General features: G+C 37.1%; 1 pseudogene; it reads right to left on the minus strand.

The window, feature by feature from the left end:
* Positions 1-523: 523 nt before the first annotated feature.
* Positions 524-1,051, minus strand: LOC112835250 (programmed cell death protein 5 pseudogene; annotated as a pseudogene).
* Between the last annotated feature and the right edge of the window lie 24,397 nt (positions 1,052-25,448).

Consider the following 25,448-nt stretch of genomic DNA (forward strand, 5'->3'; position numbering starts at 1 on the left):
CAAAAGAAAAGTTTCAGTAAGTTTCAGAGAAAGATGAGACAAGGAAAGTGCACACTATGGTAACAACATGACCGGAAGTACACAGACAGGGGATGCAGTGTGTGTCTTGGGCAATCAGACCAGTAGTTCTAAACGACTGATGCTAAAGTTGGGAGGAGATTCTCCTAAATACCAAGTCAATAAACAAGAAAAGGCTAAACACACAAAATGCTTGAGCTTTTTTGTCTGGTCTTATTAGGCATTAGTTTCTTTTGTGTCCTGGCCATATGAAATAGATAAAACATTTAACTTAAGAGGCAAGAGTTTCTATATTCTGTCTTAAACATGTTATTAACTTCCATCAGAAGGAAAATTCAACACATATAGCCACCACAGCCTGATAAATGTATCTTCTGTATTTCTTTCTTCATAATAATAAAGTGAAATCCAATCACACATCCAGACTCAGTCATGTAAAAACAGACATGACAGCCTTCAGAATTTGGAGACAATTTCTTGACCACTCAAGGCTTCTTTTTTTTTTTTTTATTTTGCATAACAAGTTTATTTTTTTAAAAGGCATATAGACAATAAACAAAGTAAACAATCAGATGTTCACTTCTACCCAGTATTATCTGTCCTAGAACTGTTCCATTAAGTTCCAGTCTCTAAACATCTTAAATTTCAATAATCGTCCTCTTCATCAGAGTCCATGACTTTTCTTCTGTTGAATTTAACTGTGGTTTTCTTTTCTGTTTGTTGGCTTACTTTTTCAAGGATTTCTATTAAACCTTGTTCTGATACCTTCCCACTTAGTTGTCCATATCTTGCCATCTGTATGAGGTAATTCTCTACTGCTTTAGTTTTTCCAGGCTTTACAAGTGCTAAGTTACTTAAACGGGCCTGGGCTGACTGATCCAGGACTTGGGCTAAGATACTGCTTCTCAGTTCTGCTTCCCTGTGTTTTGCTTCCTGTTGTGTTGCATCGCCAGGATCCCCATGTTTCGCCTGCAGTTCGGCCAGCGTCTGTTTCCTCAGAGCCTCCAGCTCCTCCTCCGCCATGGTGCGGCAGTCCGGGGCCACTCAAGCCTTCTTCATCTGTATAAATTCAATCTCCTTTTCTCTCACAATGGGAATATGACTCTGGTCTGAAAGGCCTAACATAACTGAGCTCTCTTCTTCCTTAATTTGGAGTTTAGCATCAGCTTTTCCTTCACATCTTCTCAATTCCTTTATGGACAGCAATATTGAGGTCAGCTGTTTCCCAGAAATGATAGATGAACTGTCATAGATACAGACTTTTGACCAGAATGTGAGTGATACTAGTCAAGTCTTTGTGTCCTGCCAGTCAAGCTGGAATTGGGCTGCTTGAATATCAGGCAGAAGGTGAAACAACCACTTAAACTTATTTGCTAGAGTCTTAAGAAAATACAGGGCATAAACATTTGCAACCTGTGACTCAACCTTTTCACTTTACAGGAAGTAGAGTTGGAGAAAGCTTATTAAACTTACAACAAGGCTCTCCTTTCATTTCATATTGATATTTATGTTGAGATGTCTCATTATATACAAAAGCTCCTCTAACCAAAAAAGTAGCATTCCCATTCTCTCTTTAACTTGCATCAAATGCTCTTTTGTTTCCACCATTCAACTGAAACTGCTTTTGTCAGTTATCCTTATTCTCTGGGCTGCTATATGCAACATCCCCTAACACATTTGACCATCCCTCCCTTCTTAAAATACTTTATTCTTGTGACTTCCTAATACCCCCCCCCCCCCCCCCCTTTGTTTTCCTCCTACTTCTCTGGGCCTTCCTTATCAGTTTTCTATGTTGGTTCCTTTTCCATTACTCCACTGCCAAATATTAGAACAACTGGGGTTTAACAATAGGTTTGTGGGTTGTTGTGTTTTTTTCTGTATTGATGCTCTCTCCAATGTAAAGATTAAGTTCCATGCTCTGCATATGGTTTGTATGTCCACAACTGCCAAGTTTATATGTCTAGCCTTCATCTCTCCCCTTGAACTTAAGATGCATATAGCCCAACATTATATGGCATCTTTATTTGATTGTACAGTGGGCATGTCTAAAATATAACTCTTGGTTCTGTTTTGTTCCCTCCCAATACTCTTGTTCCTTCCATTTCCCCATCTTCCTAAGTGGCTCCAATATGCAGTCCAAAAATATGTGTATAATCCTTGGCTCTCCTTCCTAAATCATATCAAATCCCAACATCCATTGGGCTCTGCCTCCACAAATATATTCACTTCTGCCCATATCCATCATTCCACTGGAAGTATCTACACACTACCCCATTTTCCATGAGAGCAAATACTATACAGATGAATGATGAGTTAAATGACTAAAGAAATACTCTAGATTCAGGTAAGTCTGATCTGTCAGACAGGAACAGTATGACTCACAATTGGTGGAGGACACTTAGCTACATGGTTAAAGAAGATAGGAAGAATAAAACGAAACTAATATTTGTTGAGAAAATATCATTAAACATCACCAGAAAATACCTTATCTCCTGACATCTCACACCAACTCCAAAAGATAAATGAAATTATATTAACAGAAGAAACTGAGGTTCTCAAGTTTATACTAAGTGGCAGGACTGAAATTTACACCCTAGTCTCTGGCTCCATCATGTCTCCATTTTACATACTCTATGGGACTCTGAATGATACTTGTGTCTTAAATTTGTGAAGAGAAGAAACAGACAGAATGTTCTATCTCCCACTCTGTATATATCAGGAATTAGAATAATCGACCTGTCAATATAGTGACAAACCTTTATAACTGATTACCTGCCTAACAGATGGAAAGAAACCCAATGAAAGAAGTTCCAATATCACTGTAGGGCAATATTTCAAAGCCTATAATAAACCATACTTTATTCACCCAGGACAACAGACTGGACAAAGAAGCTGCTCTCTATTTGGCTGTTAAAGCCTAGTACTAATCCTTTTTCAATAAATTTTCATTGAAAATCTATTATGTGGGTGTCAATATACATTACAGATAAAAAATTTTCTGCCCCATTGTTAAATTACCTATCTGACCACATGACTGATTCACACTTGTAATAATATTGTGGTTATGTGAATAAGACTTAGCAGATTTAGATTTTAAGATTTTATTTATTTGACAGAGAGAGACACAGCGAGAGAGGGAACACAAGCAGGGGGAGTGGGAGAGGGAGAAGCAGGCTTCCCCCGGAGCAGGGAGCCCGATGTAGGACTCGATTCCAGGACCCAAGGATCATGACCTGAGCCGAAGGCAGACACTTAATGACTGAGCCACCCAGGCTCCCCAGCAGATTTAGATCTTGATTGAACTCACAGTCCAGTGCAAACTTGCTTAAAGAATACTCTATGGACTCTGGATCAGAAGCATCTGGTACTACATGATTATAAAAATCTTGGGCTCAAACCCCCAAATCAGAATTTCTTAGGGTGTTGACTGAAAATTTTCATGTTTAAAACAAAGAAGGTTTGAGAAAACAATATGAGCTCTGGAGAGATCCCCTGTTCTACAGAAAGAAGTAAAACCAATGAAGAAGCCCTTTCTGTTGTTAAAAAAAAAAAAAAAAGGTGGGGGGTGGGTTAATCTAGTGAAACAAAGGAAGACAAGACTAGAGTTTTTCTTATCCAGTTTTTAGAACAGAATTACAAGTACATAGTGTTTTATTTTTAAGGAACTGCTGGATTTTGAAGTTTTTTTAAAATAAGTATTGCCATTTTGAAATATATATATGAATATACATATACATATACATATATGCTTTCAAGTGTAGAGCCAACTGGTTGGGATTTGTCCTTACAAACCTATGCAACACACATACTCTTTATGCCTCAGCTTCCTCAGCTGCAAAATGAGGCAATTAGATGATACAGTCACTCATATTCCATGAAGGAACAGGTACATTCATTTCCTTAAAAATACTGGAAATGGGAGCTGTTATACCACAGGGACTTAGGCTTGGACTTTTTAAAGCCATCAGGCTAAAATTAGGAACTAAGAGGATGGCCAAATTTCTTAAGAAGGTGGTATCTGTGAACGCCAGAATCCTGACTCTGACAGACAGAAGGATTCTTCTGACAATATTAATGAAAGAACTTGCAACTTGCCTTTATGTCACCAATTAGATTAGTGCAGCTCTAGACTTCCTTGGCATCACCTCCATCTCTTGCCCAGTAGAATAAAAATGGGTAATGAGGCACAAATATTTTTCTATTAATGTGGGGTTTTATAGAGTTCTTGGCAGGGCAATAACAACAATAGGTCTAGAAGCAGTAAATCAGAAGTTACAGACATTAGTTATCCAAGGAAGACAGAAAAGAGTAGGTTGAATATACTGAGAAGCTATATTATTTCACTGGGTCAGAGACCAAGAAATACCCATATTTAACCATGACTCAAACACTCTTCTTTTGGACAAGGAAATCAAATCTTCAGGAAAAAAGAATATGGAAAGGCAAAGGAAAGTCTTGATTATTATCTTGGACCCCAACATCAGTGCATAAGTTGGTCTAGAATCCCGGACAACTTCTTTACCCAAGTATGGCCTGCATGGTTTGATGCAAATATATATAATGCAAAGAAAAGGAATTGAAACAGAAAGCCAGCCAGAATAAAGATATCCATACTGACCCCCACAACCTCCTAGACCTCAGGACAGAGGTGGTGAAAGCTAACAACCCCAGACCTTCCCAGAGGGGACAAAAACTTCAGGTCTCACAGCCACTGAATGAATGGAGGATCTGAGGATGGATAGAGAGAGGGAGGGAGGAAAAGAGATCGAGAGAGTTAGAGAAAGAGATTATTGAAAACCAAACGAGAGCTGAGACTGATGATAAAACTCCATATAGCCACAGTTGTTTGAAAATAAAGACAGAGTCATAATGATGATCACTATAACTTTATCCTTTGGCAGCTGAAAATTTTACTTCCTGATTTGTGATTTGTTTTTAGGATAACTTCAAAATTTGAAAACCAATAAACAATGCTCACATTATTAAGACTAAATAATTCTAAGACTAAATAATTTTAATGTCTGACAAGGTATTATTCTCCTCTTCCTTGGATACATTTCATGTTTTTCTTTCAATTTTATGATCTGAAAGATTTTCCAACTCTATCTTCAAAATTTTCTTTTCTTTTTTTTTAAAGATTTTATTTATTTACTTGACAGAGAGAGACACAGCCAGAGAGGGAACCCAAACAGGGGGAGTGGGAGAAGGAGAAGCAGACTCTCCGCTGAGCAGGGAGCCTGATGCGGGGCTCGATCCCAGGACCCTGGGATCATGACCCGAGCTGAAGGCACACACTTAACCGACTGAGCCAACGAGGTGCCCCTATCTTCAAAATTTTCTATGACAATTTTTTTAAGATTTTTATTTATTTATTTGACAGAGAGAGACACAGCGAGAAAGGGAACACAAGCAGGGGGGTTGGGAGAGGGAAAAGCAGGCTCCCCACTGAGCAGGGAGCCCGATGCGGGGATCGATCCCAGGACCCTGGGATCATGACCTGAGCCGAAGGCAGACGCTTAACGACTGAGCCACCCAGGCACCGGGATAATTTTTTATGTTGAAATATACTTCGTCACAATTTTGGGGAGCTCTGTTATTTAAAACTGATTTTCATTATTTAACTGTTTATTTTGAAATCATTACAGATTAACTCATATTATAGAAGTGGCAGAGACAGCACAAAGAAGTCCAATGCACTCTTCACCTCGTTTTCCCCAAGGGTACATTTTAAGTAACTACAGTAGACCTAAATACTCATTTAAGACAAACTACTTCCACTTTTTATGTCCGTAATATCTTCTTAAATCTCTCTGAGGATACTAATTAGGATTGCTTTGTTCTAATTTATTTTCTTTTGATCTCCAATGTGTCTGCTTCCCTTGGTGTTACTTTGCTCTATTTCGGTCTTTCTCCTTCATTTATACAATTTTTTTCTAAAAAATCTGGTGACCTGGGCACCTGGGTGGCTCAGTTTGTTGGGCAACTGCCTTTGGCTCAGATCATGATACTGGAGTCCCAGGATCAAGTCCCGCATCGGGCTCCCTGCTCAGCGGGGAGTCTGCTTCTCCCTCTGACCCTACCCCCTCTTGTGCTCTCTCTCTCTCACTCTCTCTAATAAATAAAATAAAATCTTTAAAAAAATATCTGGTGACCCTTGATTGTTCAATTATATTTTAAACAATTATTCCTTAGGAAAATTGACTGTGTACATCAGCAGGGTCACTAAATTGGCAGACTTTGATTTGAGATGAATGGACTGTCAAGTAGCAATTATACTATGAAAATTCTAAATGCCAGGATGGGAAGAACTTTCTCTTGTATCCCTGTGTCCTATACCAGTTCCTCTAGTACACCCTGACACCGTTTTTTAGAATTTAAGTGTCTGCCTTGCCACCAACCCTAGGATCCATACCTGGTTCTGACCGATCTGCTTACAGAGAGATGGGGAATGGGAAATGGAAGGAAACAGCCAGCTTTTCCTTAGGTAGATTTCAAGTTTGTCTCCCAGTTATGAATCCTTCTGATCTTTGCCCTTCTTCACATCGTGTACCTTGGACATGAGAATTTCTTTGGGGTTAAGAGCCCTTCTGCACATCCAAATAAGAGCAGAATTATCTAATAATAGTACAATGTAAGTTACAAATGAGAGCCTTTTGTATAATTTAAAATTTTCTAAAAGCCACATTAAAAAGTTTAAAAAATTAAAACTAACTTTAGTAACAATTTATCTAATATATCAAAAATATTACTGCAACATGTAATCAGCATAAAAATCGAGATATTCTGCATTCTTTTTCATACTAAATCTTCAAAAACTGATATATATCTTGTACTTATGGCACATGTCAATTTAGACCAGCCACACTTCAGGGGACCAATAGCTACATATGGCTAATGGCTACTGTTTTGGACATGACAGTGTTAATGGGGTTCCTATGTCCTCCATTAGCACTGCTTCCTCTAGTTTTAATCTAAAAAAATGTATGAAGGGCTCCTGGGTGGCTCAGTCAGTTAAGCATCTGCCTTCGGCTCAGGTCATGATCCCAGGATCCTGAGATCGAGCCCCACATCGGGCTCCCTGCTCTGCGGGGAGTCTGCTTCTCCCTCTCCTCCCCACTTGTGCTCTCTCTCACTATCTCTGTCTCTCTCTCTGTCTCTCTCTCAAACAAATAAAATCTAAAAAAAAAAATGTATGAAATCTCTAACTCACTGATGGTCACCCACCTATTCTCATTACTGTTGCAGATTGAAGTTAATTTTTAAATTTCATTTTAGTTTTATATCAGGAGGAAAAGTAAATAAATGTTTAAAACTCTGTCATCAAGAAACCCATCAAACCATCAAGATCCCAACATCATCTCCAGAAGAAGAAACTCCAACACACAGGTTTTGTGGGTGTAAAATAAATAACAATAACAACAAAGTATAGCTTCTGGCATTTCCTCACACTTCTCATGTTCTATATATGCCTCAAGGATTATGTCCTACTTAATTATTGTGGCCCACAATATTTGACGATTCCGTACTATCGATTCCTTTGTAATTGACAATAACTATAGATTTATTGTTTACTGAACTATGTATCAAGAACTCTTCTTAGGCTTTACATGTATTATGTTTTTAATCTTGATAACCTTAGGAGGTGGGTGATATTTTAATCTCCTTTTATATATATGTATATACATATATAAAGAGACTGAGGCAATGAGAAGTGAAGTAAGTTGCCCAAGATCACAGAGACCCCAGAACCGTGATTCTACAACACATGCTCTTAATCACTAGGCCCTATGCTTCTTCAAGATCTTACACGCAGAGCTGGACCACTTGGGTTTGACTTTTACTCCCTTTACTTTCTCATTTTGTAACCTTGAGATTGCCATAACCTTCTATGTGCTTGGTTTTGTCACCAGGGTAATAATAGTGCTTCTCACATATAGAGTAGAGTAGAGAGATAAGAACTATGGTCATTACAGGACCAGATAGTGCTTCTGGGTGTCCCCAGCATGACCTACAGACTGACATCTATGCTGAATCCTGGTCTCACATCTAAATTTGGACTATATCTAAATTTTCACCAATATTCATTAAATTACTATCTCTCTTCCACTGAGGTATTTTTAGGACTTTGGCCCCAGTTTTACTCAAATCCTTGCATGCTTCTTCACAGAATGCCAATCAGTACTGGGAAACTGGCTATATTTTCTATTATTCTTTATTTCTTAATAAAACTCCTGACTGTCCATTTTTGGTTTGGAGGACCACCCTGCCCATCAAGAGCGATTATGACATTGTAAGTCATTGACTCATTGGCCCTATGAGGAATAAGTCAAAAGACATAAATTGAGTCTAGTTGGATATATATTCAGTATTAGAAAAATAATGTAAAGAAATGGCTTCATTTGAGATAGAAACAACTTTTAAAGTAATAACTAAGATTTTATATCTTATACCTGTTTGATCACTAAACTAGTTCATAACAAAGACATCTTTAAAATATGATATTTACATGATTATAATATCAAGGAAACTGCAAAGCACATCATTTAAACTTTGCCAGTCCCAAAGAATAGATATTTGCACGTGGTTTGACATCTTGGGTTAGAAAACTTTTTAGAAAGCTTGGTTCTGACACAGACAAAGCAGAGGCCACCATTCCTCTGGTAAGTAATGGGCTATGACTGTGTTAAATGTATCCCTTCAACTTAAAGCCTCCAAAATGCAGGGAAGAAAACTGATTAGAAATGGTTTGGGAGCCTAATTCTGTTAGTGGGAATGAAAATTGATAAACAACATTGGGTGACCTGCCAGAACAAATAAGATTCTTGATTCAGCAGGAATCCAGCTGCTAGTACATTCCAGGTGAACAAGCATTACTTAAATAAATAAATTCCTTCTTTTTTTCCATGCATGCATTCCAGGTTTGCCACATTTATTACGTGAGAAGCGAATCCAGGTTGGAGAAGCACAGAATATTCCTTTGGGAGATACTATGGAATTAGCAGGATAAATAGAAAGGTCACTGAGCTCCAGAGAGGGGAAGGTTTGTATTTAGCAGCTTTCTCATAAGTGAGCCTGCTATTAACATAGTGGTATTTTGAAGTTATAAAGCATTTTGCAGCTCTAAGCTTCAATGTGTACTGCAAACATTAATTTATCCTCACAACATGCCCCAGATGATGTACCTAGAAGCGGTGAAGTTAAGCCACTGGCCAAAGGACAGACAGGTCGGCCAGAAGACAGGACTGCAGGACTTGTAAATTCCCAGCCCCAGCGGAGAAGGTGCAATCATCATGTGGACTCTAGCAGTAAGCAAAAGCAAAAGGAAAGCATTTCCCAAGGTTTATGGGAAGAAAAGGAAGGAATCAACCATAGAGGAGTAGGTAAAAATCTGCTTGCATTGGGAAGGCAATTTTCCTTCATGATTTTTTTTCCAGGTAAGAAGACATATAATCTATTTTATGAATGCAATGAAATGGTGTTGCATCCCAAGGTAAAAACATGAAAAAAAAAGTCCAGTGCTGTACTAAAATAACTGTGACTTATTAATTTAATTAATCATTCCTATTGTCAAAATCAGACTCCAAATATCGAAGTCTCTCTTAAAAAAAAAAGCAACAAAAGGAGTAAAAAGTTTCACCTGAAAGGAGTGGGAGATGTCACTTACTGAAAAGGCAGATTTCAGGCATATTTGACAAATGACAGCAGTGACATTTTCAGAATTACAAAAGCCAGAGCAGCATGCTCATTCGCCTTCTGAGGTGAAATCTCCAAGTTGCAAATAGGATTATAAATAAAGTTCTGTTCAAAGACCAATCACAAAACCATTTTCCATGAGAAACTTAAAATAGAACAAAAATATCACATTTATGTTTGCATGATACATTTTACTACCTGCCAGTTTAATCTCCAGAAGAGTCAAGCTTAACAATAACATCAAAGACAGGTTTATTTTCAAGGTTCACATGTTCTATTTTCCTCTAACAACCTAACACAAATGCCAGACACAGAAGTTACTCCTGGTACAACATATCATTTAATTCCCTTTGACAGGTTTACTATTCTTTGAAACTATAAATTCATTCATTAGATAGAAGAGACTTGTTAAACTCTGATGTATTGTTTTTTTTTGTTTGTTTCAAGGATAGACACTATCTTTTTGATGTATAGTATATTGCTGAGAAGTAATCCTATTTGTATTAATTGAGGGACAATATTGATGTCAGCCAACAAATTAAGTGCTTTGTCCTGTGTTTCTGATTGACACCAGTAAAATCAGTAATATAAATTAAGAGGCAGGGCAGATTATGAATTCCGGTGAAATAAAGAATTAAAGGCTTAGAGACATATACTTTACCATATATATATACACACACACACACACACATATATATATTATATATGTATAAATACATAGTATATGTACTATGTAGTATAAATATGGTATTTTGAAGATCATTCCTAGTTCTTTTAGAGAATACAACTCTTATCTAGATCTCCAGATCTTTTTCCATGTTGGTATTCATCACTAAGTGAAAATTATCTAAGACTGTCTTATCTCATTTGCTACCATAATAAGACATGTGTTAGAAAGCATCACATGCACAGAAAAGCTAAAGGGAAGATAACATTAGGAACAAAGACAATAGGGAGATTAATCAGCAGTTATGACACCTCTGGAATATGATATACCAAATTAAGAAACTTGTCCAAGGTCATTGAACTCCTAAGAAGCAGATCTAAGAGTGGATCCAAACCTGTGTAATTCCAAAGCCCACACTCCTCAACAACATAAAATTTCTCCAGAGCAGTTTTGTCATAACTTCTTAATTGTTTATAACCAGGCTTGTTCCAAAAAGAATGTAAGGTTAACTTACAAATATGTGAATATAACAGGAGGATTAAATATAGTTGATACAGTTTACATAAAAAGCAAAACGAGCTGGAAAAAGAGGACAGATCGAATCTGAAGTCAGTTTAGGCAACTGTGATGTCACAAAGTCTTTTTGGAGTTGAGCCTGAAACCTGGTTGTAAGTTTTCTGGCAGTAAACAAGAAAACATACACAGGCCTCCATATCTTGTTTACAAAAGCCATCCATATTCAGAAAAATTAGACCGATTTTTTTTTTCACTGCTCTAAGTCCTCGTACAAGTGTGTATTTTGATGAACAAAATTCTCAATAACACCTTTTCAGGAAGCACAGTGTCAAGTTTAATTAGGTTCCTCTGCTCTACCGTTCGTTTAATGGTGTCACATCAAAACGCAAATCAATAAAAGCAACTCTAAGCACAGGGTTTGGAAATCGGGAAGGCTGAGTACATGAAGAATATTCAATCCAAGCATATGGCTTCTTAATTATCTAATATAATTCAGGGCTAGATGTTGGAATATCTGGAAGAATAGATGGACTATCCACCCCACCTCCCAAATCCTAAATAAATATTGCTTCTCTTCGTTGAGTTTTTAAGATGGATTCAGCAGGGTACATTTAAAATGGTAATCCCTGCTAAGGAGCTGGAGCTCAGTAATGCTCTGTGGCCAGTTAATTGTGAATCTACGTGTTTCAACGAGCATAGTCAGAGGTTACAACTTTGTGTTAGGCATTAAAAGAAGATCTTGTTGAATAAAAGTGCATTATCTGGAATTAAGATATTATCAGGATTAACATCTTAGTCTGAGTTAGTTCTGCCAGTTAGTTCTTACACAGCGAGGGCCTGAAGGGATAGGACGCATGATACACACACTTGTTTAAAAGTTCCAGAAACATTTTTCATCTCTATCCCCAAAGCCTGCAACAGTGGCAAAAAAAAAAAAAAAAAAAATGAAATGGAATGGAATGGAATGCAGATTTGCAATATGATTTGTGCTTATGTGGTCATCCCAGGGCCCCATGGTCGAGCCCAGTTCTACAAGGGTGAGCAGATCACTCTAGCCGGCTGATAGGAAGTTCTTTTTGGGGTACTGGGTGAGACTGAGATTCCAGAATGGTACTGTCACAACGATTAATCTGGTTCAAGTTCAGGACTCTGGGCTACTGACCATCTACCACAGATCCTTAGACCTACTCTCAATTCTCCATGTTCCAACCACAGGGCTGCCTCTGATCTTTAGCATCTGCAAGCAGTAAAAATAGTAGCACATGGGATGATGGCAGAGGTTCCTTATGGTGGCAGTGCTTCCCTTGCGATGGTAGTTTTAAACTCCCTAGGGAAGTCTTGGCACTTCCCCTGCAGACTTTGTGCCATGATTGAGGAAGACCCCTGGAAGTGGTCACACATCTCCCCTAAGGGCTCCTGAGACTATGGCTTCCCAACACCAAGTGGCCATTTTAATCCATGTCCTCTTTCACCTCTGATCAATATGGTGGCTCTGTGCTTTCCTAAATTGGTCTTAAACCAAGCTGCATGAAGAAAGAACACTCATGCAAATAGGGATAGCTTTCCCATTCTATACAAAAGGCTAATGCCTCTCCTCCCCACTGGTTAATGGAAGGCAAGGGTGCAGTCAACACTGAAAGAGATTATATTCTAGGGATGCAATGATGACAACCTAGAGTCCAAGGCAAGGCATGGTTGGAAGACGTGTCATTCAACCTTTATACTATGAAATTCTGAACGGTAAAATTAGCATGTCTAGAAAATTAATTACTGTCCACATTTTCCTGCATACTCTGAGAACGACTTTTATTTGAGGTTACCATCAACAAAGCACAGTAACAACTTTTAAGAGAATCATTAGAAGCCAGTATTCATTGATGGCTAAATCAATGATGCAGTGCCATGAGGGAATGGTGGTAGGGAACTACACAGGCAAGAAGTTCTGAGTTATTTCAATAAAACAGGTTCTAAGGAGCCATGACACTGTGGGTACCATCATCATTACTAACTTTATCTCCTGGGGAAAGATGAAATTAGCCAGGAATGGTACATTTGATCATGATGAGAAAGAAGGGATGGTCCTTGGACCTGAAGAAGGAATGGCACCTGGACACTAAGAAAAATCTACATGTGCACTGATGGGACAAATTCCAAGTCCCTCTTCTCTATATGTTATTTTAAATCAGGGCTTCTGCAACTATGGTCTTTGGCATTTTACTCTGTTTTTGTACGACCCTACAGATAAGAATTATTTGTATATTTCTAAAGGGTTATAAACAAAGAAGTACATGTGACAGATACCATATGTAGCTCACAAAGCCTAAGTTATTTACTATCCCACCCTTAACAAAAAATGTTTGCCAATCTCAACTTTAAATCATCAATAAGTCACACTACCTTAGATGAGCTCTTGAAATTTATCAGTTATTTTAGAACAGTTTTAGTTATAAAGACAATACAGGGTTCCCACATACCCCACACCCACTTTCCTTATTATTCACATCTTTCATCTGTGTGGTACCTTTGTTAAAATTAATGAACAATATTGATACATAATTATTAACTAAAGCCATATTTTATTCAAATGTCTTAAGTTTTTACCTCACAGTTTATTTTTATGTTCTAGAATCTATCCCAGATACCCCATTAGGAAGGGTAGATAAAGAGAACTGTCAGAAGAGTGGATGGCAATGTAAGTAGCAAAGGCATCTATGTAAAGTAATAGTTACAAGAACTTTGAGTATTCAGTATCTACCAGGAAGAGTGCTTCGTATTTTATATACATCATCTCCCCTAATGTCTGCCCAAGTCCTGAGATAGTTACCAATACTATATTCATTTTACAGAGGAGGAAACCGAAGCTTAGGTGGACTCTCAAGTTAGGGCCAGGCTGTGGACCCAGGCAACACAACCCTGGAGGTCATATCCTAGAATCTAAAAGGGAGAGCCACTGAATCTGCCAAGAGGGTTAACACATACAATGTGGATCTGGCATTCCCTCCTCTGCAAGTCTCTAGCTTTAACTAAATTAAACACAAACAAAAGAAAATATTTGATTAAATAATTTGAGATTTCATCTATGAACTTTCCCAGCAATGTAAAGAATCCAAATGTCTTTTAAATAAAAGAAATGAAGCATTAGAGATCAAGAGTCTCCAATATAGATGACTGGTACAGACCTGTGTGCCAAAATCTGAAAGTCAGGTGTGGACATGATAGCATCAATTGGTCAGTCCTTGTTTTCAGACATTGGAGTGGCCTCATACTCAGCCAAGCACAGAGTGAAGGAAAAAGGGTCTTGGTCCCAAATTCACTAAGCTCCTGAAAGGAGCAGCACTTGTGGCAAGAGAAAGACTGATTCCAAACCAATTTCCTCCTCATCCTTGCCTGTTCAATCTTGTGATGACTCTTTCTTCTGTTCTTTATAACATATCTTTGTACCAGGTCTCTAGACTATGAGAGCATCTCTGTGTTTGGAGAGGGTTAGATGCAGTGATTTCTCCACTTTCTCCCTATGTGGAAATCTATCAAGTGTTTGGTTGACTTTTGAATGGTCTATTACACTGAGCCAGGAAAATGAGACAAACAGGGACATAATAAGAATGAAACTTCTACTATATAGATAATTTTGGTTGGGGTAGAAAAAATTATCCTACTTGGTTAACATGGTATCTTTGAACCTTGAAGAAGTTATTTAATTCTGTTTAAAACAACCATGGTTCAGGGACACTTCTACATAAAGCAAAATTAATAATTAATCAAACATTATTTTACTTTAAAGCTAATTACAATTACACACACACACTCACAAATTGTCTGTGGACATTATTTATAGAAAATTTGTCTGCTACTTGAATGAAGACCACTACTGTTAATGATTCATTGAAATGTTTTTAAGTTTTTTTTTGATACAAAACAATTTCCCTGAAAGGCTGAAAATCTGTAAAATAGGTGGTAAAATGAATGAATCTGTAAAATAGATGGTAAAATGGTTTTTAGCTCAGCTGAGGAGGGACTGTGCTTAATGAGGTGCCCACTTATGGGAAAGTGTATTATCATACTTACACAAATCATTTGTTTCAGTGACATTTGAAACAGCTATTAATGCAAAAACTTTACACCTATAAGTCCTACTTTACCTTTTTATTCTTACCACATTTCCAACAGTTTTGACAAGCTTCACTACCCACTGTAAACTTTTCCCTTTCTAATATAAAGCACTCATTTTATTTGAGCACAAGTAATTGTTGAGACTCAGATTTTAAGCAATAATACTGAGATTCTTCATTCTGCTGTATTGCTCAAGACAAATTATCTGAGTTTGGTTACATTTAAAAATTCTTCTTTTCCATGATCTTTTTTCCTCTAATTATTAATATGGTTAAGACAAAGTTCTTTAAATTAACAAGCAAAATAATTAGTGCTTGCTGCTCAGAAACTTTAACTCACAGTTATGTGACATATAAAAACTAATATGAGATTTCTGTCATTGAGGAGATTACACAAGATCTTAATACAGGGATGAGAAAGAAGCTAGTTTATTATGAAGAAAGCAGCAAATTTCCCTTTAGATATATTTCAGTGGTCAGGAAAATAGGCGCTTGAGGAGGAGTATCATTTGAAGCTGGAGACTTCAAACAGGAACTCAAAGTAGACCAAGGTTTTGTTCCAAGTTAGGAGCAAGGCATGCACTGTCTTGAGCTCTCAGAGTATGTTGTTAAGAAAACTCTGGGTGATGGACATTGGGGAGGGTATGTGTTGTGGTGAGCATTGTGAATTGTGTTAAGACTGATGAATCACAGACCTGTACCTCTGAAACAAATAATACATTATATGTTAATAATAAAAAAGGAATAAAAACAACCTGAATTCTCCTCACCCCCCGAACAACAACAACAACAGCAACAAAAAGAAAACTCTGCTCTGGGATGTAGCTATCTATGGTCCCATGTTCACAGACAGAATCTTGTTTTTCTTATGTGTCTCTGATGGGACAGTTCTATTTGATCCGTAAACATATGAGTGCTCCAACTGTGACAAATATGGGACTAATTCACAACCAGTCTTAGAAATGTTGAACTTCCAGGGGCGCCTGGGTGGCTCAGTCTGTTAAGTGTCTGCCCTCAGCTCAGGTCATGATCTCAGGGTCCTGGGACCCAGCCCCATGTCAGGCTCCCTGCTCACTGGGGAGTCTGCTTCTCCCTCTCTCTGCCTCCTGCCCCCACCTCCGACATTCTCCATGTGCCAACATGTATGGTTGCTGATATCTCTAAACTTCTGTATATATTTTGGATCAAGTTCTAAAAGAAATTGAGAGCTATCTTTCAACCTCCAATGGCAGAACATTCCAGGGGAGGATTCTAGTTTGATCAACTTATATCTCACATCTCTTCATGGGTGATTCCTTATCATTATTAACCCAGCTAATGTCACACACCCATACCTACTACTAGAGGTGAGGGTGGAACACTGTGTTTGATAATCCAGAACAACATAAGGAATAGGTTATGTGTTCCAAGGAAACCCTCATTTATTTCAGCTCTCCAGGCTATAAAGGATCCAACCCATTCTCTGAAGGAGATGCCCAGTCTTTTTAGCTCTGTACTATATGAAATTCTGACTCTTGACTCTAGATTGTCATAGATGGAAAAGAGCATTTGAATTCTGAAAGCCCTTTCTTCTGCTGTAAGCAAAAGAAAAACCATGCTGTAAGCCCAGCAAAGCATATGGGAGAAGGCCAGTTCATCCTAAACTATGTTCTTTTTCTTTGGCCACTAAGACTTCAAGAAGCATTTGGACATTTCACAGGACAGTGGGCCAAGCCTTTCCTATGTTAGGATAACTCTGTAAGCAAAGCACTCCTGGGCCAAGTGGGGAGCCAGGAATGCACTGCCTTTGGTGATTTAATCATCTCAGCTTCTCAAGTTGCCCCATAAAATCATGTCAGTACACAAGGCCAGGAAGTATGACAAAAACCTGGTTGGCATCCACTCTGAATAATGGGCTGCAATAGAGCCTCATCTCTACCAAACCCAAAATGATGAAAATAAGAGCTGCCACTATGGGAAGATCAATTCAGCAAGAGTTGAGCTCTTAAATTCTGGCATCTCTCAGTGGGTCCTGGCCCTCTGAAAGTCCACCTGCCTAAACAGTACATGGTGGATTAGTAATCTAGAGAACCCCCCTGAATCCATTTGGCTCACATTTTCTTTTTTCCTCAGGACGAACAAAAACCCATAGGGCCTTTCTTCTTATAGGATTTTGTGACCCTGGCAATATAAGTAGATTATTTTTTTAGGTTGATTGGCAAACCCCTCACTAGCATTCCCAAGTGGGGAAAATGTTTTCGCTTTATAGAGATTTAATTCTAACAAAGAAAAGAATGAAAAAAAAAGATGAAAACTGTTTCCTACAGGAATCAAAATAAGCATTTGGAGAAAATGATCTAGTACCTGGGAAATATTTACATCATCGTTAAATTCTTCTTTATAGACTTTAATTATGAGCATTAAGACCATGCAAGCACCTTTTAAGTTAGGTGTTAGGAAAGAAGACTACAGAAACAAACTGGTTGGAAGGCAGGACAGAGTGCCATTTTTAGGTTGTGGCATGGCCATATGAATGTTCTTTCAATTTCCTGTGCTTCAGTTTCAACCAATATTACAGAGAATTGATTTTTGCTGGAAATAAAACATCTTCATTGAACTTTCTGCCTCCTGACTTCCCCATGCAGGGCTTCTCTCCCCATTCCCATGTTCCCATCTAGACATGATTGCCTTTTCCCTGTGTCTTCACCTGATCATCCCTCTGTGTCCGTGTCCTAATGTCCTCTTTCTATAAGAATGCTGGTCATATCGGGTTAGGACCCACCCTAATGACCTCATTTTAACTTAACTGCCTTGTTAAAGACCCTATCTCCAAATATACTCACGTTCTGAGTTATCCGAGATTCGGACATCAACATATGGATTTGGGATGGCGTGGGGGCACACACAATTCAGCCCATAACAATACTTATTGGTTTGGCTCCATGCTGCTATCTTTTAGAGTAAGATGTAAGTAAATAAAAAATCTTGGTACAACCAAGATTTTCTGTCTTAGAGTAGTCCTCTCTTCCTTCTCTTTTCTCCACACTCACACCCCTCAACCCTGAGTCTATCACAACATTTAAGCCAATTGGACAGTTTCAGTTTGGGTTAAAATTTGTTTTTAAAAATTAATCCTTCTCTCATGCTTGAGGGTTCTGGATTTTAGCCTCTGGACAGCTTATTAAGGCCTTTATTTGGCTTTTGACATTTATCTAGCATGATACACCTTTAACTGTCAGCTTACTGTGCATCAAACCAAAGGTTATATTTGCCCTTATAAATTCCCTGCTCAAGCCTTTGCTTCTTTTCCCTCTTGCAGCAAAGCAGAGAGGAAAAAGAGAAAAAGATCATGTCCATGTCTGCCCACGAACAACATGGATTTCTATGATAGTTTTCCGTGGCTAGGGACCACTCTAAGAAGAGTGTGACTCCAGCTACAGTCATCGACTGAGGGCTTCTCAAAACGTGAGATGTACTCTAAAGGAGTCTGACAGCTAGAGTTTGTCACATTCCTCACAGCTGAACAGCATGTCCTTTCTCAGGGAAATCTGAGCAGCACAGCTATATGTCTGCCACACATACCTTTGAAAAAATAAATGCAAAGTGATACCTTATTTTTGTATGTATGTTTATTTACACAAATGGCGGTCATATTACTTATGGTCCAATGTAGGACCTTTTGAGAATAAAAGGAATACCCATTAATAATTATACCAGGACTATGGGTATATATAATCACTCTACTTAAACACCTGTCTACCTTTATTACTCTCAAACTTCTACTTCCACTCTAGGAGATTCATCCATGCATCCATCACAATCAATTCCCTCCATATTTACCATTTAGTATTTATCAAAAAGTCAAACTTGACTATGTTACAGATTTGCATTAAAGGAGTGCATATGAAAAGACAGGCATTCTTGTGCCCCTCTTCTCTCTTCTCCTCCTTCAGCTGTGGTATTAGGGCTCAATTATGCATCCTACACCAGTGAGTCTCAAGCCTGGGATTTGTATACTGTGGTTCTGTGAAGCAGATTCCTAAAGGCCCATATAATTTATATGAATTCATTTCTTAATCTTTTGTTTTCGTGTGTGTGTGTGTGTGAGAGAGAGAGAGAGAGAGAGAGAGTGAGAAAGAGAGAGAGAAATGATATCTTGTTTATCTTGAGTCTGTGATATAGAATCACTTGCTAAAGTGATCAATTTCAAGCTTCTGGAGAACTGATGAGTGTAATTTTAGTCCAAATTAGATCAGTTTTTTTTCAGACTTTGCTAGCAAAGTCACAAACCTCAACCTTACTCATTTTGCCTAGGCACATAGTCTACTTTTGTTCATCTATTTCAGGCCACTCTATCTTTCCAGTCTACTTGCATTTCTGGAAAAGATAGGGAGAGGGAAGAGGAAAGGCACCTCCCATTTAATATCTATTTTCTGAGCCAAGTGATTCTCTTTCTTTTAGCCACAGGAACTGGAATGCCTTTTTCTGTCAGGCTTTTCAGGCAAATAAAGGTATCAGTGAAGAGAAGCAGTGATCAGTGAAGAAGCAGTGTTCTCTGCTTCTCTAAATCATCCTTGAGAAGAGAGAGCCTTGTCATTTGTGCTTTCTAGCCATGCTTGTTTATCTCTTTACCTATCTACTGTACTCTGAATGGCAGTGAGTTCTACTTTGAAAGTTCAAGATCCATTCCTAACCCACAGAAACAAACACATGGAGTTAGACAAAAATGAGGAGAAAAGAGTATGTTTCACCTGAAAGAACAGGACAAAATCACAGCAAAAGAGTTCAATGAAAGGAAGATGAGCACTATGCCAGATAAATAATTCAAGGAAATGGTCATAAAAATACTGCACTTGACAAAAGAGTGGAGGATTTCAGTGATACTTTCAACAAAAAGATAAAAAAGAATTCAATAAGTGAAAAAAAAAAAACACAGTAGAGGGAATCAATAGAAGATTAGAGGATGCAGAAGAATGGATCAGTGATCTGGAAGACAGGGTAATGGAAAGCAACCAAGCTAAATAGCAAAAAGGAAAAAGAGTAATTAAAAAAGAGACCTGGTTAAGGAATGTAGCAATATCATCAAGTGCAATAGCATTCACTTTATAGGGATTCCAGAAGAAGGAGAGAGAGAGAGAGAGAGAGAGGACACAAAACTTATTTGAAAAGGTCATAGGTGAAAATTTCCATAATCTGAGGAAGGAAACAGGCATCAAGATTTAGGAAACACAAAAAGCCCAAACAAAATTATCCAAGGAGGTCCACACCAAGACGTAATAATTAAAATGGCAAAATGTCACGATAAAGAGAGAATTTTAAGAGCAACAAGAAACAAGAAAAGAGTTATATACAAGGGAAACCTCATAGGGCCATCCATCAGCTGATTTCTCAGCAAAAAAATTGCAGACCAGAAGGGAATGGCATGATATACTCAAAGTGCTGAAAGAAAAACAAAACAAAACAAATAAAAAAAACCCCTCCAACCAAGAATACTCTACCCAGCAAGGTTATCTCCCAGAATAGCAGAGATAAAAAGTTTCCCAAACAAACATGAATTTATAAAGTTCATTGTTACTAAACAAGCCTTATACAAAATGTTAAAGGAAATTCTTTGAGGGCAAAGAAGAGGCCACAACTAGAAGAAAATTATGAAAGGAAAATATTTTACAGGTAAATGCAAACATATAATAAAGGTAGATTAATTACTTATAAAACCAATATGGAGATTAAAACACAAAAGCAGTAAAATCAATTATATCTATAAAAATCAGTCAGGGATTCACAAAAGAAAAGGATGTAAAATATTACATCATATACATAAAAAGTTGGGGTGGAAAGTAAAAATTTAGTGCCTTTAGAATGTACTTAAACTTAAGCAACCATCAACTTAATATAGACTGCTATACCCATGTTATACATGATCCGAATAGTAACCACAATTCAAAAACCTGTAATACAGATACATACAAGAAAGAGAAAGGATCCATGCATAACAATAAAGAAAACCATTAAACCACAAGGGAAAAGAGCCAAAGAAGAAGAAAGGAAAAGAGAAGAACTACTAAAACAACCAGAAAACAAGAAACAAAAGGGCAATAAGTACATACCTACCAATAATTTCTTTACATGTAAATGGACTAGAGGCACCTAGCTGGATACAAATAAAAATGAAAATACAATGGTCCAGTCTTTGGGATACAGAAAAGCTGTTATAAAAGGGTATTTTGCAGCAATACAGGCCTACCTCAAGAAGCAAGAAAAATCTCAAACAACCTAACCTTACACTTAAAGGAGCTAGAAAAAGAAGAACAAAGCCTAAAGCCAGTAGAAGGAAGAAAATAATAAAGATTATATGAATGGACAAAGAAGATGTGATATATGTGTGTGTGTGTGTGTGTGTGTGTGTGTGTGTATGGGGGTGTGTGTGTGTGTGTGTATATTACATATATTCATTCTTTTCGATGGGTGAGTAATATTCTGTTATATACACAAGAAAGAATGAAATCTTACCATTTGCAATGATGTGGATGGAACTTAGAGTGGATTACGCTAAGTGAAATAAGTCCCTGAAAGACAAATACCTTACGATTTTACTCATATGTGTAATTTAAGAAACAAAACTGATGAACATAGGGGAAGGGAAGGAAAAATAAAATAAAACATAGAGGGAGGCAAACTGTAAGAGACTCTTAAGTGTATGGAACAAAGAGTTGTGGAAGGGGAGGCGGATGGGCAGATAGGGTAATTAGGTGATAGACATTAAGGAGGGCACTTGATGTAACAAGCACTGGGTGTTACATGCAACTGATAAATCACTGATTTTTACCCCTGAAACTAATAATACACCATGTTAACTAACTTGAATTTAAATAAAATCTAAAAAAAAAGATGCTTTATAAAAAAAAAATCATATCAGAAATAAATGAAAGAGAGACAAAAAATTAGAAAGGATCAATGAAACCAGGATGTAGTTCTTTGAAAAGATCAACAAAATTGATAAACATTTAGCCAGGTTCATCAAGAAAAAGAGAAGACTCAAAATCATAAATGAAGGAGGAAAAACAACTGACACCAAGAAATACAAAGAGAATAATATTGTGAAAAATTACATGTCAACAAATTGGACAACCCAGGAGAAACTGATAAGTTCCATGAAACAAATAACTTTTCAAAACTGAATCAGGAAGAAGTAGAAAATTTGAATAAACCAATTACTAGCAATAAAATTGGATCAGGTACCAAAAAACTCCCAACAAACAAAAGTCCAGGATGAGATGATGAATTCTACCAAATGTTTAAAGAAGAGTTAACATTCTTTTCAAACTACTCTTTTCAAACTTTTTCAAAAAAAAAATAGAAGAGAGGGAAAGCTTCCAAATTCATTCTACAAGGCCCAAATTATGCTGGTAGCAAAACCAGATAAGAGCACTACAAAAAAAAAAAAAAAAAAGAAAAGAAAAGAAAAGAAAACTACAGGCCAATTATATCTATTATAAACATTGACCAAAAAAACTTCAATAAAATATTAGCAAACTGAATTCAAAAACACAGTAAAAAAATCATTCACCATGATCAAGTGGGTTGTATTCCAGGGATACGAAGGTGGTTCAATATTTGCAAATCAACCAGTGTGATACATCACATTAACCAGATAAAGGATAAAAACCATGAGTGTCTCAAAAGATGTAAAAAGAGCATTGACAAAGTATAACTTCCGTTCATGATAAAAACTCTCAACAAAGTAGGTTTAGAGGGAACACACCTCGACATAATAAAGGCCATACATGAAAAACCCACAGCTAACATCATACTCAATGGTGAAAAATTGAGAGCTTTTCCTCTCAGATCAGAAACAGACAAGGATGTCCACTCTCACCACTTTTATTCAACAAAGTACTAGAAATCCTAGCTGCAACAATCACATAAGACAAAGAAATGAAAGGTATCCAAACTGGTAAGGAAGAAGTAAAACTGTCACTATTTGTAGATGACATGATACTACACAAAGAAAACCCTAAGACTCCACCAAATATTACTAGAAATGATGAATGCATTCAGTAAAGTCACAGGATACAAAATTAATATACAGAAATCTGTGACATAAATACACTAACAATAAAGTAGCAGGAAGAGAAATGAAGAAACAATCCCACTTACAATTGCATGGGAAAGAATAAAAGATCTAAGAATAAACTTAACCATGGAGATGAAAGGCCTGTACTGTGTAAACTATAAAACACTGATGAAAGAAATTGAGGACACGCAGACAAATGAAAAGATAATCAATGCTCATGGATTAGAAGAATATTGTTAAAGTGTCCATACCACCCAAAGCAATCTACAGATTTAATGCAATCCCTATCAAAAATACCAACAACATATTTCACAGAACTAGAACAAATAACACTAAAATTTGCACGGAACCACAAAAGACCTTGAATAGCCAAAGCAATCTTGAGAAAGAAAAACACAACTGGAGGTATCACAATCCCAGATTTCAAGACATACTAAAAAGCTGCAGTAATCCAAACAGTATAGTAGTAGCACAAAAACAGACACATAGATCAATGGAACAGAATAAAAGCCCCAGAAATGAGCCCACAATTACATGGTCAATTAATCTATGATGAAGGAGGCAAGAATACACAATGGGGGAAAAGAGTCTCTTCAATAAATGGTGCTGGGAAAGCTAAACAGTCACATGCAAAAGAATAAAATTGGGTCACTTTCCTATAGCATACACAAAAATAAACTCAAAGTGGATTAAAGACCTAAATGAGAGACCTGACACCACTAAACTCCTAGAAAAAAAGAAAAAAAACATAGGCAGTAATTTCTCTAACACTGGCCATAAAAACATTTTTCTAGATAGGTCTCCTCAGTTAAGGAAACAAAAACAAAAGTATACCACCAAGACTACATCAGAATAAAAAGCTTTTGCACAGTGAAGGAAACCATCAACAAAACAAAAACATACCTACTAAATGGGAGAAGATATTTGCAAATAATATATTGGATAAGGGGTTAATATCCAAAATATATAAAGAACTTAAATAATTCTACACCAAAGAAACAATCCAACTAAAAGATGGGCAGAGGACCTGAAGAGACATTTCTCCAAAGAAGACATACAGATAGATGGCCAACAGACACATGAAAAGAGGCTCAACATCACAAATCGTCAGGAAAATGCAAATCAAAACCAAAATCAGATATGATCTTTTACCTCTCCAAATGGCTAGAATCAAAAAGACAAGAAATAATAAGTGGTGACAAGGATGTAGAGAAAAAAGGAACCTTCATGCACTGTTGGAGGCAATGTAAATTGATACAGCTGTGGAAAACAGTGTGGAGGTTCCCTAAGAAATTAAAAATAGGAATACCCTATGATCCAGTAATCTACTACTGGTTGTTTACCCAAAGAAAACAAAAACCCTAATTTGAAAAGATGTATGCACCCCTATGTTTACTGTGGCATTGTTTGTGGTAGCCAAGATATGGAAGCAATCAAAGTGTCCATCAATAGATAAATAGATTCAGAAAAAGTGGTACATATATACAGTGGAATATTACTTAGCCATAAATAAGAATGGGATCTTGCCATTTGCAACAACATGGAGATATCTAGAGGGCAGTTTGCTAAGTGAAATAAGTCAAACAGAAAAACATAAGTACCATATTATTTCACTCAAATGTGGAATATAAGTAACAAATGAACAAAGAAAGAGAGAAAAAAAAAACCAGACTCAAATACAGAGAAGAAACAGGTAGTTGCCAGAGAGAAGGTGGATAGAGGGATGAGTACAATAGATATGGGGATTAAGAGGTACAAACTTCTAGTTACAAAATAAATAAATCATGGGAATGAAAAGTACAGCATAAGGAATATAGTCAATAAAATTGTAATAACATTGGTAACAGATGGTGACTACACTTACCATGGTGAGCACTGAATAATGTATAGAATTGTTTATTCACTATACTGTACACTTAAAACTAATAACACTGTATACTAATGACACTACAATAAAGAAATTTCAAGATCCAGCTCTATCACTTCACCAGCTATGTAATATTAGTTACCTGCTTAACCTCCCTGAACTTCAATTTTAGTTATCTGACATTTCTTTAAGGCATAAATTTTACTGCTGTAAATGATATAAAATGTGTTTTAGTTGCCACTATGATCAGTGGCACCCAACAAACAACCCTTCTACAGTGATTGCAAATGTAGGGGGCTGTTTGTCTCATGTAGGGATAGACAGTCTGAGCTGATAAGATAGTTAACTATGTTACCTCTGACCCTAGAACTTTCTGGGTTCTTCCACCACCATCATTGTTGGTTTCTCTTGTCATGATATCAAGAATTTTTTTTCTAGATAAATAATATGTGGTTTATTCACATAATGGAATACTCGACAGCCATGAGAATGAACCATGTATAAATACAAGCGATACAAACCTCA

This window comes from Callorhinus ursinus, unplaced genomic scaffold (assembly GCF_003265705.2).
Source record: "Callorhinus ursinus isolate GAN/ISIS: 27379988/994484 unplaced genomic scaffold, GSC_fseal_2.0 scaffold11, whole genome shotgun sequence".
NCBI lineage: Eukaryota > Metazoa > Chordata > Mammalia > Carnivora > Otariidae > Callorhinus > Callorhinus ursinus.